This window comes from Rhipicephalus sanguineus, chromosome 10 (genome assembly GCF_013339695.2).
Source record: "Rhipicephalus sanguineus isolate Rsan-2018 chromosome 10, BIME_Rsan_1.4, whole genome shotgun sequence".
Classification (NCBI taxonomy): Eukaryota; Metazoa; Arthropoda; class Arachnida; order Ixodida; family Ixodidae; genus Rhipicephalus; species Rhipicephalus sanguineus.
Genome location: NC_051185.1, coordinates 70,983,948 through 71,004,313, shown reverse-complemented (window position 1 = coordinate 71,004,313; position 20,366 = coordinate 70,983,948). Strand labels below are relative to the sequence as shown.

General features: G+C 48.8%; 1 long non-coding RNA gene and 1 pseudogene across 1 annotated transcript; both read left to right on the top strand.

Moving 5' to 3' along the window:
• Positions 1 to 7,393: 7,393 nt before the first annotated feature.
• Positions 7,394 to 8,487, top strand: LOC119372109 (heat shock protein beta-1-like; annotated as a pseudogene).
• A 7,387-nt stretch (positions 8,488 to 15,874) lies between these two features.
• Positions 15,875 to 20,134, top strand: LOC125760213 (uncharacterized). The gene is made up of 4 exons (XR_007417842.1): positions 15,875 to 16,247; positions 16,310 to 16,381; positions 18,385 to 18,449; positions 19,960 to 20,134. It is a non-coding gene; the product is annotated as an uncharacterized LOC125760213 (long non-coding RNA).
• The last annotated feature ends 232 nt before the right edge of the window (positions 20,135 to 20,366 follow it).

Genomic DNA, 20,366 nt, shown 5'->3' with positions numbered 1-20,366 from the left:
CGTCACAAAGAAATGTGATCAATAATATCTATTTTGTTTACTATTACTGTTTAGATTGCTATTTAGTACGCAGTTTACTTCTGTACACCCATTATCCATGTAGGCTGTTTGCAGCCTGTGCACAAAGTTAACCGACGAAAAACGCAATGTAGCCATTTCACGGGCAGCGCAGATGTAGCCTGAAAGCTTCGAAAGAATAACCCTTGCACCAGTAAAGCCCATAAATGAATCAGTCGGAACTTCACGAAAATCTTTACAGCCTTACACATTTCGAAAAGTAATTGTCTTTTTGTAATACATACACATTCCGAGTAGCCTTTCGACAATTTCAATTGCGTAAAAATTATTGCTTTATCGGCGGCATGTATTAATTATTTTTTCGAAGTTTGCTTAAGAAATGCGCACTTTCGCCTATTTAAACAACCCCTTGTTGAGACATCGCAGTCGATTCAAGTGAGCGCTGGCCCAAAACACATCAAATGGTCCATTATAGTTTTTAATATAAAGTATTAGCCTACGCTATTGCTTCACCATTAACACTAACATCTCTGTCACCTGCCAGCTTCGCTGAGGCTGTTGGCAGGTAACATACGCAGGAACGGTAATGACAGTATCGGGATGCTAAAATTCTCTGATATGAATTGTAACGCCGAAAGCTCCGAAACACTCGCGAAGACCCACGGTAGAACTGTACAATAAGTCCGACGAAAGCAAGGAGCCCGAAACCACTTGAACACAAAAGTACATGGTCCTCTAATTATAATGTGCACAATTATAATGTCATTTCGCATACGACAACGTTGCTGAGAGTCAGGAAAAGGGCGGCTGCGAAGGCTGTGCTGCAGGCAGTTCCCACGTTGCAAGATATATTATATAATATATAATAGACCGGCCATCCCACATCGTGAGGATGGTCGTACACGCGATGCAATCTATGCGCGATGATCCTTCTTGCGACATTCCTTTCAGTGGTCCTTGCAGGCCTCAGTAATGGCGGCCAACCTTCGTTGCGTGTGGCCTCGGGTTCGCGACTTTGCATTTCGGAGTATTCGGCACTCCGCTGGCACGTCTCGCATCGGCTTCGCAAGCTCTCAGACGCTGCGTCTTCGGCACGGCTGGCGTGCAACGATCGGCTGGCAAGGTCACGTGATGTAGGTGAATAAGCGCTATAGATTTGAAATGCGCGCGCTTACACCTGACTGGTCAATGCCGAGATCACGTGATCTCCCGTCTCAGCCAATGTGGGTTTTTGTGCGGACGCCGACTACCACTAATATACTACGGCACAGGCTATAGCCTTAGACGGCTTCTATGTAGAAGGCCCCGTCTGTCGGTCCAAAGTAACGCTGCCAGGGTACCGCTATTATTACGCCACAAATTTAGCCCCTTGGCGTCTGGTTGAAGCTTGGCACTGTTAGCCAAGCGGGAGAGCCTAATTACGCCAGCTGCGGTAAAGCGTCCTAATTGCTTTTGTCTTATCACACGCGCTTAAGTGAAAACGTTGTCAGGCCTCGTTTCCCAACGACTCCTTTTGTTTCCCTACAAGCGCGTCAGTTTGGCAAAGCGCTTCGCGTGCTTGCACTGGAGGCGGTTTTGCCAGGGCTCGCCTCTCCACCTCTTATAGCGCCTGAATCTATTAAAAGTGTTTGTTACTAAACACAGCGCAAGCGTCCATATCACTCTCGGAGCTTAAGGTAGCGTCCTGATTTATTTTTACTGTTGACGCGGAGGAAATCATTCCGGGGAGCAGACATGCCAGAATTTTGTAGTGGGCGCGCCTCAGTCACGTCTATATACCACGGCGTTATATAACTTGGAAAGGTGCCGAATTCTTGTCACCCCGTCGAATGTTTCGCCACGGAACGCTTTAGAGAGTTTTTGCTCAACGTATTAAGCCCAAGCGCTGCAATTCCTGCCCCTTCCCAGTCGACCGTTTCGTAGCCATAACCAGGCACCATTCATTGACCATATGGCGCTGCGTATACAGCTTTTGTATAAAGGCCCAGTGTCGGCGATATCGCCCGCTAGCGGTACGGTGAAAATGACACGCGCGGGCGCGTCCCCCGCCTCTAGTCCAGCCCACAGCCAGTGTGGAGCGCGCGTCTAGCTGAAGATGAAGTCGCAGAGGATCCCTACGCATGTATGCTTATGAGAGGAGAACACGAAAGCGTTTGTTTTGGCTAAATGTTGCCGTTACAGAGAGGTGCTGCAAACTGGTGTTCTTGCTGAAAAACCAAAAAGACGCGTACCATCAAGGAAAAAAAGTAAGACAGGACAGAAAGGGCGTCACTCGCAACTAACTTTATTCCCAGAACATCAGCATCATATAACCACAGCGACCCTGCGCGCGCACATCGCCTCACAAGCTCGTCAAAAACCCGCTGTGTTAGTGGCACATCTGTTGCTCTGCGTGTGGGTGAATTTAGTGTCATCGATTCATTTTTCGATTAGTTAATCTTGTTATCGCGGGTTTTTGACGAGCTTGTGAGGCGATGTGCGCGCGCAGGGTCGCTGTGGTTATATATGATGCTGATGTTCTGGGAATAAAGTTAGTTGCGAGTGACGCCCTTTCTGTCCTGTCTTACTTTTTTTCCTTGATGGTACGCGTCTTTTTGGTTTTTCAGTAAGCATGTACCAACTAGCCCAACAAAAAGTTCTATTAAGGTGTTCTTGAGTTGTGTTGCAGGTGTAGCGAAGCCTTGGAGATGAGTAATGGGTTGTGCTCTGCTAGTGCCCTCTAGTGGGTCGTCCTCTTTGGCTCTTCCCACTCGAGCTGCGAGTCCGTGTTTTGCCTTGACTGTCGCCATTTGCGCATCGTCGCGAGTGCCATCAACTAAACACCTCAACAAATTGGGTGAGGTGCGGAGTAACGGGCTTGGAAGTAACGGGCCCCTAAATTCGTGGTCGTTCCGAGTGCGACGACGCGTTCGCAAAGCTCCGTCGTTTGCTGACGTCTCCTCCCATGCTACGCCACTACGACCCTAGGGCCCCAACGGAGGTACACACGGACGCCAGCGGTGTAGGCCTCGGTGCTGTCCTTGCGCAGCGTATAAACCAGGCTTTCCCGAATACTTCGTGGGATACGCAAGCCGTACGCTTACTAGAGCCGAGACGAATTACACCGTCACGGAAAAAGAGTGCCTGGCGATCATATGGGCCCTTACAAGCTTCCAACCTTATCTGTATGGTCGCCCATTTGATTTCGTCACCGACCATCATGCACTATACTGGCTGTCGTCATTGAAGGACCCCTCAGGCCGTCTCGCCCGCTAGGCACTTCGCCTCCAAGACTACGACATCTGCGTGCTGTACCGCAACGGACGCCAGCATGCTGACGCCGACGCCCTCTCGCGCTCCCCCTTGCCTGGCGACAATGTCCCCTGCTCAGTATCTCACATTGCTGTTTGTTCCATCGAAGTTCATACCATCGTTACCGAACAGCGCAAGGATATATGGATCGCCTCGCTGATCGACTTGCTCACTGATCCGTCCGCAACGCCACCCACTCGCACGTTGCGTCGTCAAGCCCAATTTCGCCATTCGCGACGACCTACTGCACCGACGCAATTACAACGCCGACGGCCGCCAGTGGTCACTAGTGATACCCCGCAGTCTGCGTTCTGAAATATGCGAGTGCTTCCACTATGATCCGCAATGCGCGCACTCTGGGGTAGCCAAAACTTACCACCACATTCGACAACGATACTTCTGGCGAGGGATGTACCGCTACGTGCAGAAGTTCGTTCGCTCCTGCTCGATTGCCAACGCCGAAAACCTTCAACGCACGTGTCGCCAGCCGTTCCTACAACATTACCTTGTCGTAACCGTCCGTTTGGGCGCGTGGGCATCGATTTGTATGGACCATTTCGTCTGAAGTCGGCTGGTAACCGCAGGGGCCATCGTCGCTTTTGACCATCTAAAGCGATACGCCGAACCGCCGCCCTCCCAGCGGTTACAGCGCGCGATGTTGCCTCCTTCCTGCTACACCGATACATACTGCGTCACGGTCACCGCAGGAGCTTTCAGCGATCGAGGCCGTGTCTTCTTGTCGGAAGCCGTCGAAGCCATTCTGAAGAGTGTCATGCTGTCACCGCAAAACTACTGCTTACCCCCCGCATACTAATAGCCTCACCGAACGCTTTAACCGCACGCTCGGCGACATGCTCTCAATGTACGTCGCCGCCGATCACACAAATTGGGATGCCATTCTGCCCTTCGTCACCTACGCCTATAACACCGCCCCTCAGAGCACTACTGGTTTTTCGCCCTTCCTCTTACTGTACGGTAGGCACCCGTCGCACACCACCGACACGATACTTCCGTACAAGCCGGATCCATCTGAGTGTGCGCCTATTTCTGACACAGCCAGTTTGCGGAAGAGTGTCGCGAGCTTGCCAAGACCTTTACGACGCATGAACAAGAGCGGCAGAAGAGCATTCGTGATGGCACCACCACTTCTGAGCCCACGGTCCTCCCTGGAGCTCTCGTATGTCTCTCCGTCCCTATCACTGCAACTGGCCTCTCTTCAAAACTACTGCCGAAATACGAAGGCCCCTACCGTGTCGTTGAAACGCACATCCCCGGTCAACTATGTGATCGAACCCATCGAACCATCCTCGGACATGCGCCGTCGATGGGCGCGACATTGTCCACGTGGAGCGCCTCAAGGCGTACTATGACCCGCTCATAGTGACAAGTTGTTAGGTCGCCGGGAGGCTCCCTTTCGTACCCGGGGTAATTGTAGCGAAGCCTTGGAGATGAGTAATGGGTTGTGCTCCCTAGCGCCTTCTAGTGGGTCGTCCTCTTTGGCTCTTCCCGCTCGCGCTGTGAGTCCGCGTTTTCCCTTGACTGTCGCCATTGCGCATCGTCGCCGAGTGCCGTCAAATAAACACAACACAGGCTAATTTAGTTGATACGGCGGATCAAAAGCGCGCTCCCGTCGTAGATGCTACGTCGGTCGCCACGTGCCGCGCCTCCTCTAAGGAGGCGTTGCCACGTGCTGCAGGCGTCGGCGCGCTTACGCAGTGCACCGACTATTCCTATGCGCTTTCCTGCTCACCGTCGAATCGGTACTTCCCCCTCCTGCTGCGGCGATTTCCCTATTCTATGTCGCGGCTGTAAGGTCGTTGCTGCAGTGCAGCTAGTGGAGCCAGCGCCGAGTGACGCTTGCGGCGACGCCAGCTGGGCGTCAGTTCAGGTTGGACACGTCACGTGCTTTCCCGAGAACGGCTTTGCGGACATCTTTTTGTGTGCACGCTTTCGCCAATCCAGCAAGACGTAGACGCGCGCTCAAGGGCGGCCGCGTTCGGCGTGCTGTTGCTTTCGGGCGGACAAGCGTTGGGTGAAGCACGCGTTGTGTTTGCCTCTAGCTCGGTGACGGTGCTATTTTGACATATTGCGACACCTAAAGATTTCGCCTCAATAAGGCGAAAGCCTTATATGCCTCATGCGAAGGTGATTTTAAACGAAATCACTGCCTGAGCGCGAAAGGGTACAACAAAATATCACGTGACTTTCTCAAGCGTGCACGCTCGAAGCACTCGAGATGCGCGTTCACTTCGTCATCGCGGGCGTTCGCCTCCACTCGGCCTATAAAAGTCTAGAACAGGTGTTGTCTATACTAACGACTAGGAGTAATAAGGGCGCGCTATGGAATAAGGTCCAGTGGACTGCGTGGTAGGCCGAAGATCTCAAGGTGCGTCACGCCATAGGAGGATCGACAACACGAAATGAGGCTTGCAGGATTCCGACGTGACGTTTCGGTCTTCAATGCACCGCCACTAATGCTTTCGCCTTCGAGTCTTTGCGATAGTATGAGACCATCAAAAAAATTAAAGCTAGATCTTCCAGTAACTCTTGCGGAGATTTCCAAATGACCGCGTGTAACAGGCCAGTTTCCCATTAACAGTGTTTCGGGAAGTTCAATACGTGGAGGTTTTGTGCGCTTCGCCGAATACACCATGGTCGTAATGCGGCCGCCCGCAACCACGTGTTCTGAGCCGGCAGCATAACGACTCTAGGCTTGCCTGCAGTGTAGTGCCGCTGGGAGATTTGACTGTGCGTAGTTGAGCAATAAAGATTCGCAGCGTGCACGTTAAAAGCGGAGTGCGGGTCTCTGTGTCTACCTTTCTTCTGCATGTCTCTCATTGCCCATTAGCAGTGATTTTGCTGTAGGAAACACCGGCGCACACTGCATGCTTCGCCCCTCCACAGGTTTCACGTTAGTGGAGCTGAAACACCCTTCCCTACATGCTTCGCGCCTCCCCAAATTTTTTTCACTACCTCCGTGATTAGCCCACCTCTGAGCAAGCGACGATGTCGTATGATGACGTCATCATGTGACGACACGCTATGTGGCGTGATAGTGACGTCATTGTAAAAGTACAGATATTCGCTCTTTGACGTCATATGGTTACGTCATCACGTGATCATGATTTTGCACCACTCGTGTTTGCGACGACGACGTGGCACGCCGACCCGACGGTCAATGTTTGCGTTTGATAAGGCATCTTAATAAACATAAGCCACAAAAGGCGAAAAAACACAATTACGATATGCGCTCTTCCACTGTTCTTCAGATCGTAATGCAGTGTGTCTATGCCAAGTGCTCTGCGCCGCTAAAGCCAACGTAACTATACCAGGCGTGCGCAGAGTTCACCATTAGGGGGTCAGGGGGGGCGGGGGTGTTGGAGGCGAAGTCTTACCGCAGCGCCTCCTCCCCCCCCCCCTTTCGTCGCGTTCGAAAGAAAAGGAGCTTGCAGGCTTCGCAGTGGATGCAAAGATGAAAATGAAGCGATGACGCGCCGTATGACGGCCTGCCTTTGGTCCCCGGCTTTCCAGGGATGAAAATGGGAGGTAAACAGCCCTTGCACTTCAAGCAATGACTGGGCAGTTACGACTGAGTAAAGGTATGGGGCGGACTTTCCCCCACCCCCCTCAGATTATTAGGGGCGGGCGCTCCACCCTCGCCACCCCCCTTATTCCCCTCGTGCACACGCCTATGCTATACCGAGTGTCGTCGATCGTCCTGTGTTCAGTGTGCCTTAAATGTAGTTCGTTCTTTGCGAGTACGTCGCTGTGGCCAGTACGAAATTAAACGGCAAACATTGCACTCTTTCCTCTGCGCAGTGTAAGCCGAACCAACGACCACAGGAGACATGACGTCCTCGTACCGGGTGCGCACCGTCCCTACGCGCACGGTGACCACCGTGCGCCGTCAGGTGATCGACGATGATGGCGACTTCTTCGACTTCCCAAGGCCCGCTCGGGCGGCGCCGAGTTCACCACGGTGCGCCACAGGGTCACGCCAGGGCGGCGGCATCGTCACCACAACCACCACGACGACCACGACCCCAAGGCGCATCATCCGCGACGTCAGCCATCGACGGCATGGATGCCGACCCCTCTTCGCGCGCGACGTCTCCAGGCCCTCCCGGACAAGGATCTCGAAGAGTTCAAGGTGCGCGACATGAGCGCCAGGAGCGCGTCGAGCTCGAGTATTTTAGGAGGGCGTCAGAGTGTAACGGAGGCTTAGACATCATAACACATGTAGCTTTGTAAGTTTTCGCGCGTCCTTTGCCGAGTGTGCACGGAAGTACAAAGACTGACTTTGCTACGTCGACAATGCGTTTGTTTTTTGGTGTTCAGGCCTACTTGCCGCAACCCAGGGGGTCATGGCGGCGCCAAGGAGCCTTCTACGAAATGTGTATAGATCCACCGTGCACGGAAGCGTCAGAGTCAATGCTCCTTGTCACTGTTGTTGCCGCATTTAATACCCCTCACACAGTATTCTCGAAACACTGACGACTGACCATAGAAACCGTGAATCTACAGAATAAGGTACATTCAAATCTGAGTAGCATATTCATAAGCAGGCCAGCGTTCCACAGAATCACCGCCGACAATCTGTTTGTAACTAACATACAGGTCTTTCATGTTCAATTATGCTTAAGGCTTGAGTGGCTCGTGACAACCACGTATACAACCCACGTTTCTGTGAGAAGTTCAACCCCACATGTAACATCACCAGTAAAACGAGTAGTGGTACATTTAGTTCCGTTCCTCTCTTTCCGATCGCCAGGTTCCTTAGTCCTGGGCTGTACCATGCTTGGATTTTTTTTCTCTTTTTTCTTTTTGCATAATACGTTATTTCAAGAGCGCGGTTATCGCTGTGCAGGTGTCCTTCGACATCGGCCTGCACTTCAAGCCGGACGACCTGTCGGTGAAGACGCGCGCCGGCATGGTCTTCATCACGGCCAAGCGCACCGACGGCAACATCACCCGCGAGTTCGACCGCAAGGTGCCGTTGCCCGACGGCGTCGACCCGCTCACCGTGCGCGCCCTGCTTCAGCCCCACGGGTGTGCTCACCATCAGGTCTCCGCGAAACCTGGTCGTCGCGATACACCTCGAACATCTACGAGCGTCACGTGCCCGTCCGCATGAGCCTGTACTAAATGGACGAAACACAGAACAACAGAGCTTGCGCCGGCATGCTCAAGTTTAAAAATTATATACTTCGCTTATGCAGAATAAGCAAGCGTCAGTCAGCTTCGAAAAATACGAGAAACCTGAATCAGTTAGAGGGGCTTGTAATTGACCTTTACGTAGGTCTCTGTTCTCTTCCCTCTATGACTGTTCTTCCGCCGCCAAACGAAGGAGGAAACCTATACTACATGGGTAATTGTGCTTGATGACTTTGAGCAACAGAAGTTATGAAAAAAGAGGAGGGTCGCAACAATCTTCGTTGTTTGTGTCGTTTATTTTTCTGCGAGCTGTTTTCGCACTGAAGGTTGCAAGTTTACTAAACACGCACAAAGTTATGTCCTTGCCTGCAATAAGCGCGGACGAGTACTAGCGGCCGCAGGAGTGACGAGACTGACGTCATCAGTAACGTGACCTGCTAGGGAAACCGACGTTTTTGGCTGCCATGCGCACGCATGTGCTTGGGGTTTCACGAATGCACAGTACGGCTGCCCCAACATCTTGCGTGCGCTAGCCGCTTGGGTACCCATCACTAAAACTCTAATATTCTGGCTGCTGTAGGGGCAGTTGGCAGGGACCTCTCGTAAAACACGGGCCTATCGTAAATTACGCTATCTAGGCCATTGTTTGCGAGGTCTTGGATCATGACTAGCGTCCACAGTTACACGCCCTGTCGGAATCACGTTACAGTCTAGCCTTATAGCTTCAGTCATAACTATGCCAGAACATTTTTCCTGGCGTGGGACTGGCAAGACAGAAGGAATATGGGCGAAGCCCGAGTGCAAATTATGTATCGATACATTCGATAACGTCCCAAGCAGAGTTAGTAAAAGGCTGACAAAACTATCTGAAAAGGTAGAAATCAGTACTGTTAACATACGTAAAGATGCAACAGATATTTATATTTTACTGACAAATCACGATATTGTTATTCTCAAGTAGTCGACGCTGCCAATGCCTATTTTCCGAATTAATAAAAAGCCACGCTAAAGCCCTTTCTTTTTTTACATTCAGCCTGTCTTTGCGAAAGGACAGTTATATCTGCACAAAGAAAGCATGGATGACTGAGATGTTAAGCGAAGATTGCAAATCATTTTAAAGCATGTGCACAAGGCATCCTTATGGAATGTTCCGTGAACTCGGTGATGTCTCAGAAGCGCTATTTTTGTTCTTATGACGGCTAAAGTAAAACAAATTCTGGTTATTCATGTTGTCTGAGTGCTCGATCCTTGCAACATGACATAGGGTGAAGAACAACACAAGGTGCCTCCAACATCCACTCTAAGGAAGGTAAATGTATTGCAGCCTACATAAACTGACACTAGTAACTACCCTTACAAAAATGAATTTAGAGTCTATAGGTTGTCTAAAAATGGGTGTACACAGTCTATAGACCGTCTAAATACATTTTTGATTGGCAAATTCTTTGTGCAATATACCCTTACAATGTGCTTGTTTTCTGACTGTGTGCTTTACAAAAACAGGCAGAATATTTACGGAGAGAATGACGACCGCACTTTTCCAACTTTAATTTGTGTCCGTCCCAAAGACGGGTAGGTACACAAAACCAGCCTGCCATCATTGCGATCAAAACTTTGGGGGTCCTGAAAAAAACACATAAAGCGGAAAGAAGACGCCGCTGTGAAGAGCTCAGCCAAATCTTGCAGTCGTATGTGGCAAGGAGGGTTCACAAGCGGAGCGCAAATTTGCCACTTTCTCAAGCGCTCTCTCTCTTCAGTTATGTGGGACGCCAGCTGTATGTCGTCACAGAGCAGAATGCTGCTATTGGCCAATAGCTAACATAAACCAAGAGCGCCGTTCGGATCAAGTGCGCTTCTTTCCACGGGATGCCCTCACGTGATTGCGCTGCGCTCTGTAGTGTGCTTAAATTTCACAGCAGTAACACTAGAGCGGACCGGAATCACACATGAACAGAGCGGCCGCGTTTCATGACGCGCTCGACGTAGCTTCTTTTCCTTGTGGCATCCCCCCAAGAATAGCTTCCAGCGCACTCGTCGGGACGAGAGAAAAAATTACACCATCTCCCGCTAAAAGGGACCATGAGGCGATGCGAAGTGGGAGCACTTGCACGATCGCGTTCCGTTGGCGTTCATTGGGCATGCTACCGACCTCGCGTCGTGGAACGCGAAGAGGGACGCTACGCGCGTCGTATCGTCCATCTAGCCTGGCCGTTAATTCTCACAGGGCGAGCGGGGAGCGCAGTCGACAGGCGGGCGAGAGGGGGGCAGCGTAGAAGAGGAGAGAGAAGGGGAGGGGACGCGCATGCGCTCGAGCTCATCGCGGCGTTGCGCAGGAGAGAATTTCGGCATGTCTCGCCCGCGTTTCAGAGGAAGAGTAGAAAGGGGAGGGGAGAGGGGAAGTGGAGAGGGGCTATGGGAGAGGGGAGGGGAAAGGGTATGTGGAGAGGGGAAGGGGAGAGGGGGAGTGGATAGGGGGAGCGGAGAGGAGGTGTGTGGAGAGGGTATGCGCATGCGCAGTAAGGGTGGTCACGCCGCACGCCACCACCACCACCACCACCCGATTGAGCTCCGCCTTAAAGGGACACTAAAGGCAAATATTAAGTCGACGTTGATTGTTGAAATAGCGGTCCAGAAACCTCGTAGTGCTGCTTTTGTGCCAAGGAAGTGCTTATTTTGAAATAAAATCACGTTTTTAGTGGTCCGCATCGCGTTAGCGCGCTTCAAATCTCCCGCCTGAAAATACGACTTTCATACGTCACTGCTGCCGTGCCCAACGTTGCCCGCTTTTACTGCGCGGCCGCCGACACTAGTAGCAGCCGAGCGGAAGTAGCGGGACCCACAGTAGCAACAACGGCGCTGCGGCAAAGACTTGCTCGGATGGGCACATTCAAAGCCTTCACCAAGTTGCGGTTGGTCTCGTAATCCTCAGTACGAAAGTGCAGCGAGCACACACGCAGAGGTTTTGACTGTTTAGCACACTGGCGCAATGGCATGACACTATGCCACTTCGAGCGTAAGGGTTCATTCCGCGACACCCAGTGAAAAGACACACCGGTTTCCTTGCTGCAGCACTGGCGTTGTGCACCATTCGGGCATCCGGCAATATCACACGCATGCGGCATTTTGTCGAACTTTCTGTCAGAGCGACTTTCACGAGCGCGCAAAACACGCACGGCAGTACGCGATCCCGAAACTACCACTGAGACGGGCGAGGCGCAGTTCGGCGAAAACGGAACCTTTGAACCACGCGCGTCGTTCCCCATGGCAGCGCCACGGAGGTTTTGTTTTCCATGAATCAAGCGGAAACGAACAAACAGCATTTTATTACGTCTTTTGATGCTCGGAATGTTCTTTTTTTACTGCTGCTAATTTGATTACTAGTGATTTATTGTAGGCCGACTTCCATACGTCATCGGGATCCCTTCGAAAATGTCCCTCTCGTGGCGCTCATCATGTGATACATTTAGCTTAATTTCTCGGTAAGTAGGGCACTGCTGTTGATAATATTGCCGTTTTAGAAGTTGTCATACATTGGGCTTTCACTCTGACATAAATTGTTATTTGCCTTTAGTGTCCCTTTAAGATACTTCGCATCTAAAAAGCGCTTAAAGTGTGCCACAGATCCCCCGTAACTCCGCTCGTTCTTGACGGATTTGAAAAATATTTGCGGTGATCGATTCGTGAGGCAGTGAATTCCGATACTGAGGTTATTCGATGATTACTTGGAAAAATGGCTCAGGACCCCTTTAAAAGTTTGTTCACGCAGGGCTCTTAGCATTATACAGATGCCTTGAACAGAATGCAGTCACTAATTAAGCATGCTAAGGTACGCGGCTTGAGGGGCGCGGAGGCCGAAGTTCCCAAGTTCGAGGAAGACCCTCCCTCCACAAACACACATCCACTGTAAATGACGCCTCATCGGGGAACACATACTCTACGTCCCTAGAGAGTGGCCCCTTTCTATTCCCTTGGTGTACTTCACTGCAAAACGCTGGTGGTTTCTTGGCCCGCGTCAGAGTTGGCGGGCGTGACGGTGCAAGTTGTAGCGAGCGCGCGCCAAGAAACCACCGCCAACTTATATGGCACAAGTTAGCTGGGACACCCGGTACACAAGCACACCTGCAAACACACACAAAACAATTTCGGGCTATGCCCCTGCATCACAGTGTCTGTAACAGCTAGACTGCCTTCAAACAGAGAAATAAGACAAAGAGCCACAAAAACTTCGATGTTTCACCGTATCAAAATAGACATAAATGCTTTTATTAGTCGTAAGTTTCGCAACAAAGTTTGACTATGTGACCACATGAGTTTCATATTGCGCAGGCACTGCCATAAGCTACCAAAGCATAGTAATTATTGTACAGTACTCACGGATTGAAATGCGAAACTTTAGGGCTAAGTAACGCACGCAGTCTCGTTTCGAGCGTAACAGTTCGTGTCATATCAGCGCAATTTTGACTCATACACTTAGATCACAGCAAACGCTATTGTTACCGGCCAATTCGCAGTGACATGGCGCGGTTAGCGCGAGAAATTGCTCGTAGGAGCTGTTATACTTTAAAAAAAGAAACAATGTCGCAGTTCAATTCGCGAGTACTGTACCCCATTTCTGAGCTTGTCTTCGGACAGCCTAAAAGTTCGGTGATGAATCACAATGCCCACAATGTAGCTGCCCACTGACGCTTCGCCCCGCAAAACAGTTGTTTTAGGAACGCAAAAAAAAATGTTCAGACAAATCATCTCCACTGTGACACCATGAAAATAAGCAAGCCTAATCATGCAGATTTACACAAATTCTGCATTAGTTGAACAGTAGTACATAAGACACCTGGGTTCATAATAAAACGATGCAGTGCAAGTGAATAAAGTGGAATAGACACAAACAAACAAACACACATACATACACAAACACAATCCGGGTTGTACCTTGGTTGTGACCAAGTGCACAAGCCTTCATAATCAAATGCATTCGTGTTTTGTAGCGTTCCTAATTAAAAGCAGAAACTTCGGCTACCCTCAATTCGAAACATTCATTAAGTGCAATGGGTCACAAGCACAATATAGCATTTTCAATTCTAGGTGCTGCTACCTATGTCACATGTATACCGACAAATATAATATTGAAAGAGCTGCTGGATCAACATATTGGCGTTGACACATATTAACTATACGACATTAGCATAATGGTGATGATAAGTACAGTTCGGACTTGACACTGTGAATGTGAATAAACGGCACGAAGTCTTGGTTTGCCATGTTGAGTTAAGTACAACTGTAGTGCACATTCACACATGATCCACCGAAATAACACATAGAGCAGAAGCCGACGTACAAAAAAAAAAGAAAAAAAGGAGAAGACAAAGATTTATAAGAATGCAGTTCTTAACCTTTCCTGGTACAGATGAAAACTTTTTATTGGGCGAACTTGTGCCCAGGAAACAAAAAGACAAACTACAAGCGATATACGCTGTACACTGATAGTGGCGATCACAATCGTCGGCCGTCGGTCATCTCATCTGCGGTAAGGCGGGTCCGCATTTATACATGTGGCAGTGAAGATTCCAGCGTTATCGCTGCAGTGACCGCGTTGGTTACAGAATAAACTATATTGCTCGCGCTGTGCGCACAATCATATAGGAAGATTCTACCCTTATGAAAATGAGTCTTGAGTGTCTAATGTCGACTAAGTGCGCTCCTAATGAGTCACTAGACAAACATTAGACATGCAAAGCCTAATGTCGTTTAACATTAAGTGTACATCACAGAGTCAAATGACATGTGCACTTAATTTCTGGTGACTGAAGTGTTCAGACTTTCAGTTGCCGTTCCTAATGTCAAAACGCGCATCACAACAAAGAAGTTAAATAGCCTTAATCGCCACCGTAAAATCAGTTTATCACAATAGACAAGTTCGTCTTTCAGAGACTACACGCAATAAACAATTTGTGTTGCAATGTACACAAATACCGTGTTTCAGTAGAATGCGTAAATATTTTACATATATCGCCCATGCACCGGCGATCGAAGAATTGCGGACGACCGCAGCAAGGTTCATTATATTACCTGCCGTATATATAGAAGTAAGCATTTCCTTATTTTTAAAAGGCATGAGTCGATCACATATGCAAATATGAACAGATATGATCAAGTGACACTGCGAACACTCGCTCAGGGGCCCGTGTTGCCCATTTGTCCAGTAGAAATTAACGGAGGAGAGTGGGGATTACCCGCACGGCGTCGCGAAGGATTTTGGGAGGCGGAGAAGAATTGGAACTGTGGACAATGGGTGACGTACAGAAAAAAAAGTTCGTTATTGTTGTGATAAAAATTAGGGACTGTTCTTATGCATGGTGCACTTACATATATGTCCAAAACAGAATGTTGGTTGCAAAGATACGCGGACAAGCGTTTTTCCCAACCTCAAACTACTGTCTCTATCTCTCCTCGCTGTTGCAACGCTGGTCAGAAGCAGCCGACAAGCAAAGTTCGATTTGGCCCAACGTCGCGTACATCCTTCTCCCGCCCCGCCCCCCTCGTAATGTCGTCTCCACGCGACTCTCTTCTGTTCTCCACGGCGTCAACTCCTCTCTCCCTTCACTCCTTCCTTGTCCCATTCACCTCCTCTGTGTGCAACGTTGGGTGTCGCCTATCACTACGGTCCCGAATGTACTATCACCCTACCCATTTCCTCCTCCCGTCATAATCCCTACCTCTTTCTATCCACGGAGAGGGCAGTAACTTGAAACAAAAAAGCATTTCTTTTGAGTAAGGACTCAGAGATGACCGTCGTCTGGGATGCGAGTTTGAAAACTGCCCATTTCTAACTTCTTTCATTTCCCAAACAAAATGTAGAGTTGTATAACAAATCGAACAGCCATAACACATTCCCAACATGCACACATGGGTGTCAAAATAGCCATAAGTACACTTTTTTATGTACAGTGAAACGACACTACTGCCACTTATGGTGTTATCTTAGTGTAAGCAAGCAGTTGCAACACTTGGCAATGAAGGGAAGGCTAGAGAGCCGAACTACGCGTGTGCTACCGTTGAAGATTATAGTCCCACAATTGCGTTGTGTTTTCTGCGTGAAAATAAAAAACAACATTGCTTTATTTTCTACGGAGCGCTGTTTGAAGAGAGGGTCAGCGCGCACCAAGGAGATATTTATACTTGTTTTGATTTATGCAGCGTCATTTCGCGTTTTTGCACTTGTGAAAACGTCCCACCTTCTACGTGCACCTCACAGTCAAAATAGCGCCTTCGTCTTCAAGTGAGCGCTCGTCACCCTCCAGCTTTCCCGACGACTCGCCGAGGGAGCTTCTGACGAATTTCACTAGCAAATGGCTGTATAAGCCTGCGGTGGCCGCTCGAATAATGAAATGGCCGTCACAGGAGGTACGGAAGGTTCACAAATCAAAACTAAATTCGAAACGCGCGCCGAACCGGACTATTTCGCGGAGCAGTACATGTGCAGTAGCTCCGCCCCCGTAGCCTTCCCTTGTCCTTGGGGGCGCTTTAGTTGTTTGACGGGTGCGCGCGGTTTGTGTGTGTGTGCCATGATGTGTTCTACAATGCTTCGTTACCACGTTTATCGATTATGCACGTTGGTTACGTGATTCAATATCAAGTGTACCTTCCAAGACGATCTATGTCCTAGTCTCGTGACTGACGGCGAGTGCGGACGTACAGCAGCCTTTTGACAAGACTGTCGCCGAGTGGAGTGTACGGTACATTGTGGACTGTAAAGCTGAAGAGTGCACAGTGGATGCCTGATTTTGGTAAGTTCTAGAATATTTCTGAATTACACAGCTAGGTTCATTACATGACGTCTTTTACGCAGGAACCGAGTGTGATCGTCTGGGCAGTGTGTTCACTCTGCGGGGATGATGGCCAGAGGAAGGATGATAGACAGGTATGTTTTACGCTATGCTCAATGCTTTCTGTGCACTTTATACGGTTGTATGAAGCATTCACCATGTGCGTTCACTACCTACAACTGCAACGGGTGGATGAAGGCGCGTTGCTTTGCGCGATACTCCGCTCGCTTCTGTAACGCAAGCGTTTCTTGTCATGGCGCTCTTCTTCCTTGGCTGTTGTTCCATTATTCCAAGAATGCCTGTCGCTCGGCCCACCCGCTTCCCGCTTGCTGGCGTGGGAGGGTGGAGGGGGCACACAAAAGCGCCGCTGCCGCTTCTCTACCCGGGGGCTGGGTGACCTTGGGGACGTCTGCGCGATGTATGTGTCGCAGGGAGGGCCGCACTCGCGTTTTCCTTTTGGGCGTAAGGGACCGGAGGGGGGGGGGGGGGGGGACTGCAGTACTTGAGAGCATGCCCCTTTCCCCTAGACTTGACGGGGCCGCGACCGAGAGGGAAAGTGGCCCGTTCTTGGATTCAGCCGCTCAGAAGCGATCGCAAACCGAAGGAAGAATAATTTGCAAGATTTTTTGTAGTTGTTATTCTGTAAATAAACTTCTTAGCGTCGTCGAAAGTTATTGAAATCGACTACAGCTGTATACTGCACGAGATCATCGCCTGAAGCTACTTGTACGATGGCTTTTCACTTCGGAAATAGAACTGCTTTAAACATAACGTTCATCGCCTAGCCTTCTCATGATGCAGGTACAAATGAAGTAACCTCAGGAAACTCAGTAATAATTGGCATGTAGTACGCGGGGAGGAAGATATAAAAACACGCTGCGGTGCTCTGCAGTGGCGTGTGTTGTGGCTTTCTCCACGACTACTGCACCGCGCTTGTTTTTGTTAGAAGTTAGTTGCACTATGGTTAGGATTTTAATCTGACTGTGCAAGGTCGTTGCTACGAGAAACGAACTTGCGTTGGGTGAACCCACTTGAAGATAATACAAGTCAGTGAATTACGTTATATTCTGGTACTAACACCATGTGTACACTAATTTGAAGTAGCACAACATGTTTATAATTATCAATTCTAGACAATATGCCAGTTAGTTGCGTTTGGCAAGGCCTTTTGTTGCAATATTTGTGTTTGAGAAAAATGATGTGAAATATTTTCCCGTCGTTATATTGTTTCCTGAAGCATACTGGTTTATATTAACAGAAGTTGTTGTAATGGTTAAGCAGCACTGTTCCAAGAGCTTTTTATCCACTGTGCTGGGGTGGCAAAAGCACACCTCAATTATGTGCTTATCTAAAGTTCATGTTTCTTTTGTGAGCTTTTCTTAAGGCAGCATGAAACTGAAAAAGCGCTCTTATTTGCAGGTTGTGCGACTAAGATGTAGCATTCATTGTGAGAGTGCTACTTTAATTTTATGAAGTAAATATTAGGGGAAACAAATCTAAATTCTCATATGTAACTATGTGTGCAGAAGTTTACAGAAGGCTGACTAAAGTGGTTAACGGTTGTTTTTTATGCTTGCAGCACTACAAATTCAAACTGATATTCCAGGCATTGATTGGCTTTAACACGACTAGAATTACTTTCCTAAACGGCTCAAATTCATCATATAATACAATATGTAAAGCTCGGCATTATGGAGTGTGCACATGGGCCACACATACTCTTATTTTATCAATTTATGCATTTTATATTGTGTAGCAAAGCTGATGTAATTTTCGTCATTTAAATTACCTATATGGTAATCTGCGTTCTCCAACCACATAGTGTTTACTAAGTACATAAGTTTCTGAAAGTTCGGCTTGCAATGGCACCATTACAGTTGTCTGCCATGAGCCGTTGCTCAGGTTATACCTGTTCTTATAGCGCAATCTGAGTCCATCATTCAAGGCCCTTGCTGGTATATAAACATAGACTTGCCTGAATACATTGTATTATTGTGTGTGAGCTGTAAGGTCTGTGTGGTGCGCCAACTCATGAATGTTTTCTGGTATCCTTTACATATGTACCCGGTGATCTCACCTGTTCGTGGAACTGAAGCAGACGACAGCTTGCAGAAGAAGATGGGAGCGTTCTACCTGTGAGCCTGGTCGAGTTTATATTTTATGGTAGGCATTTGTTTCAATCTTTACAAAAAGCTTGGACATGTTGCGCCTGCTCATGAACCTATTGCACCTTTTTTGAGGGAATTCTAAGATCAAAGAAACAAGACTCAGACGTAACTCCATTAAAGGGGCCCTGCAACACTTTTCGAGCATGCTCAAAAAGCGCTGCCGATCGGTAGTCGAGGCTCCCGAGAACACGCGAGCCAAATATTATAGCGATGCGCACGGCCTGGAATTTACAATAAATTCTCAAAGTCAGCTGAAAATCGCTCCCTCTTCTCTCGACAAATGATGTATTAGTCCGCAAAATATGACGCGATTGTCGGCAGTGCCACCATTGGCTGATGTTATAATCACGATAACACCCTCATTATTCCTTTCGTTGTTAATTTTGAGTTCAATAAGTAGATAATATGTATGTTTATATTCTGTTATCGCGTTAAAAAAACCGAACAAACATTAATATTAGCACTTCCGGTCTCACCGACAGCTCGTCTGCTCGTAGTTGCGTGGTTCCGTTTCTTCGCCATGCGCAGTGCCGAAAACGTGAATATTTCTGTGCTTTTGACCATCGCCGGTTGCCGTTGAGAGTGGCAGCCGTTCGAGTGTTGCCTCATCAGCTGGGAACTGCATCGTCGGCACGTTCTCACGACCGACCGAGGCAGCCGTGCAGCATGTCTCCGATAACAATGCTGGCGTCCGGTAATGGCGGCGCTTCGGGGTCGTCTGCCAGTGCCGGTCTTACGAGGCGGTGTATCGGAGTATGGGCCGAAACCGATCTCAGCTGTCATTCGTTCCAAACGAGCGCGCAGGTTTGCTTCCATGGTTGGCAAAGCGATGAAACACTACGGCGTTCGAGGTGCACACCCAACTTACCAAACCGACGCGCAGTTTTCAAGCACGCGCGATACACATTGCGATCGGCTCCGCTCGACGAGAACGACGCAAGCCGACCGGAAGTGGCGGCACAGACCACGTGGTTGCGCCCAGACATCAGAGAGAAAAAAATGAAGAAAAATTTCCGCCGGCGCTCTTGGGCGGAGCCTCGCTCGTCTGCGCTCCCTCCCTCAACTCGCTGCCTAGCTCTCCGCGCGCTCGCGGCGTTGAGGTGAGGGAGAAAGCTGCGGACCGTGATCTCTATAATTTGGTAACACCACTTAGACTGACGGATTCGAAAAATTTTTGCGGCATATGACTCGTGAAGAGTCATACGTCAATAATGAGACTATTCCAATATAACTAAGAAAGGTGTTGCAGGGCCCCTTTAATGTATGCTTGATGCTGGACTTGACCTTCTGTGTTGTTTTCCTGTTTTCTAACAGGATTTGCTGAAAGTTTCGATTGGAAATGCGATATAAGATGCAGTTTTGACTAACTTAACTTCACAAAAGTTTTTTTTGTCAACTATCTGCACGGGGCCTTGGCAGTACATCTAAGTGTTCTAAGGTGCACGGTGTGTTGGATAAAGTTTTCTTTGGCAACTCTTATATATTTACTGCGATCTTTCGTGCAGGATACACATGCATGGATACACCATACATGGATTCCCTACAAGGACCCTGCGCATCAAAAGCAATCTGTCATCAATGTTAAGTAGACAGATTAAATGAAACGAAGATATGACAGGTGTACACCATATTTTTCTTTCATTTAACCTCTGCATGTTTCCCAGTCAATAAATGTTTTTATCCATTTCTTTTGTGAGAAATGTCTTTGTACAGCACAAGTGTTGTAGAAGGTGCACACATGCACTTTCGTATGATGCTTGGCTGCATGTGTATCAACCAGCAAACACATTGTGAGGCACAACTAATATGTGATTCCGTACTATCATCCGGACATATCATCAATCTTATCATGCACTGTAATAGTTCTGTTTCAGGAATGTTATGAATGTTATTGGCCACGAAGCACAAGCTT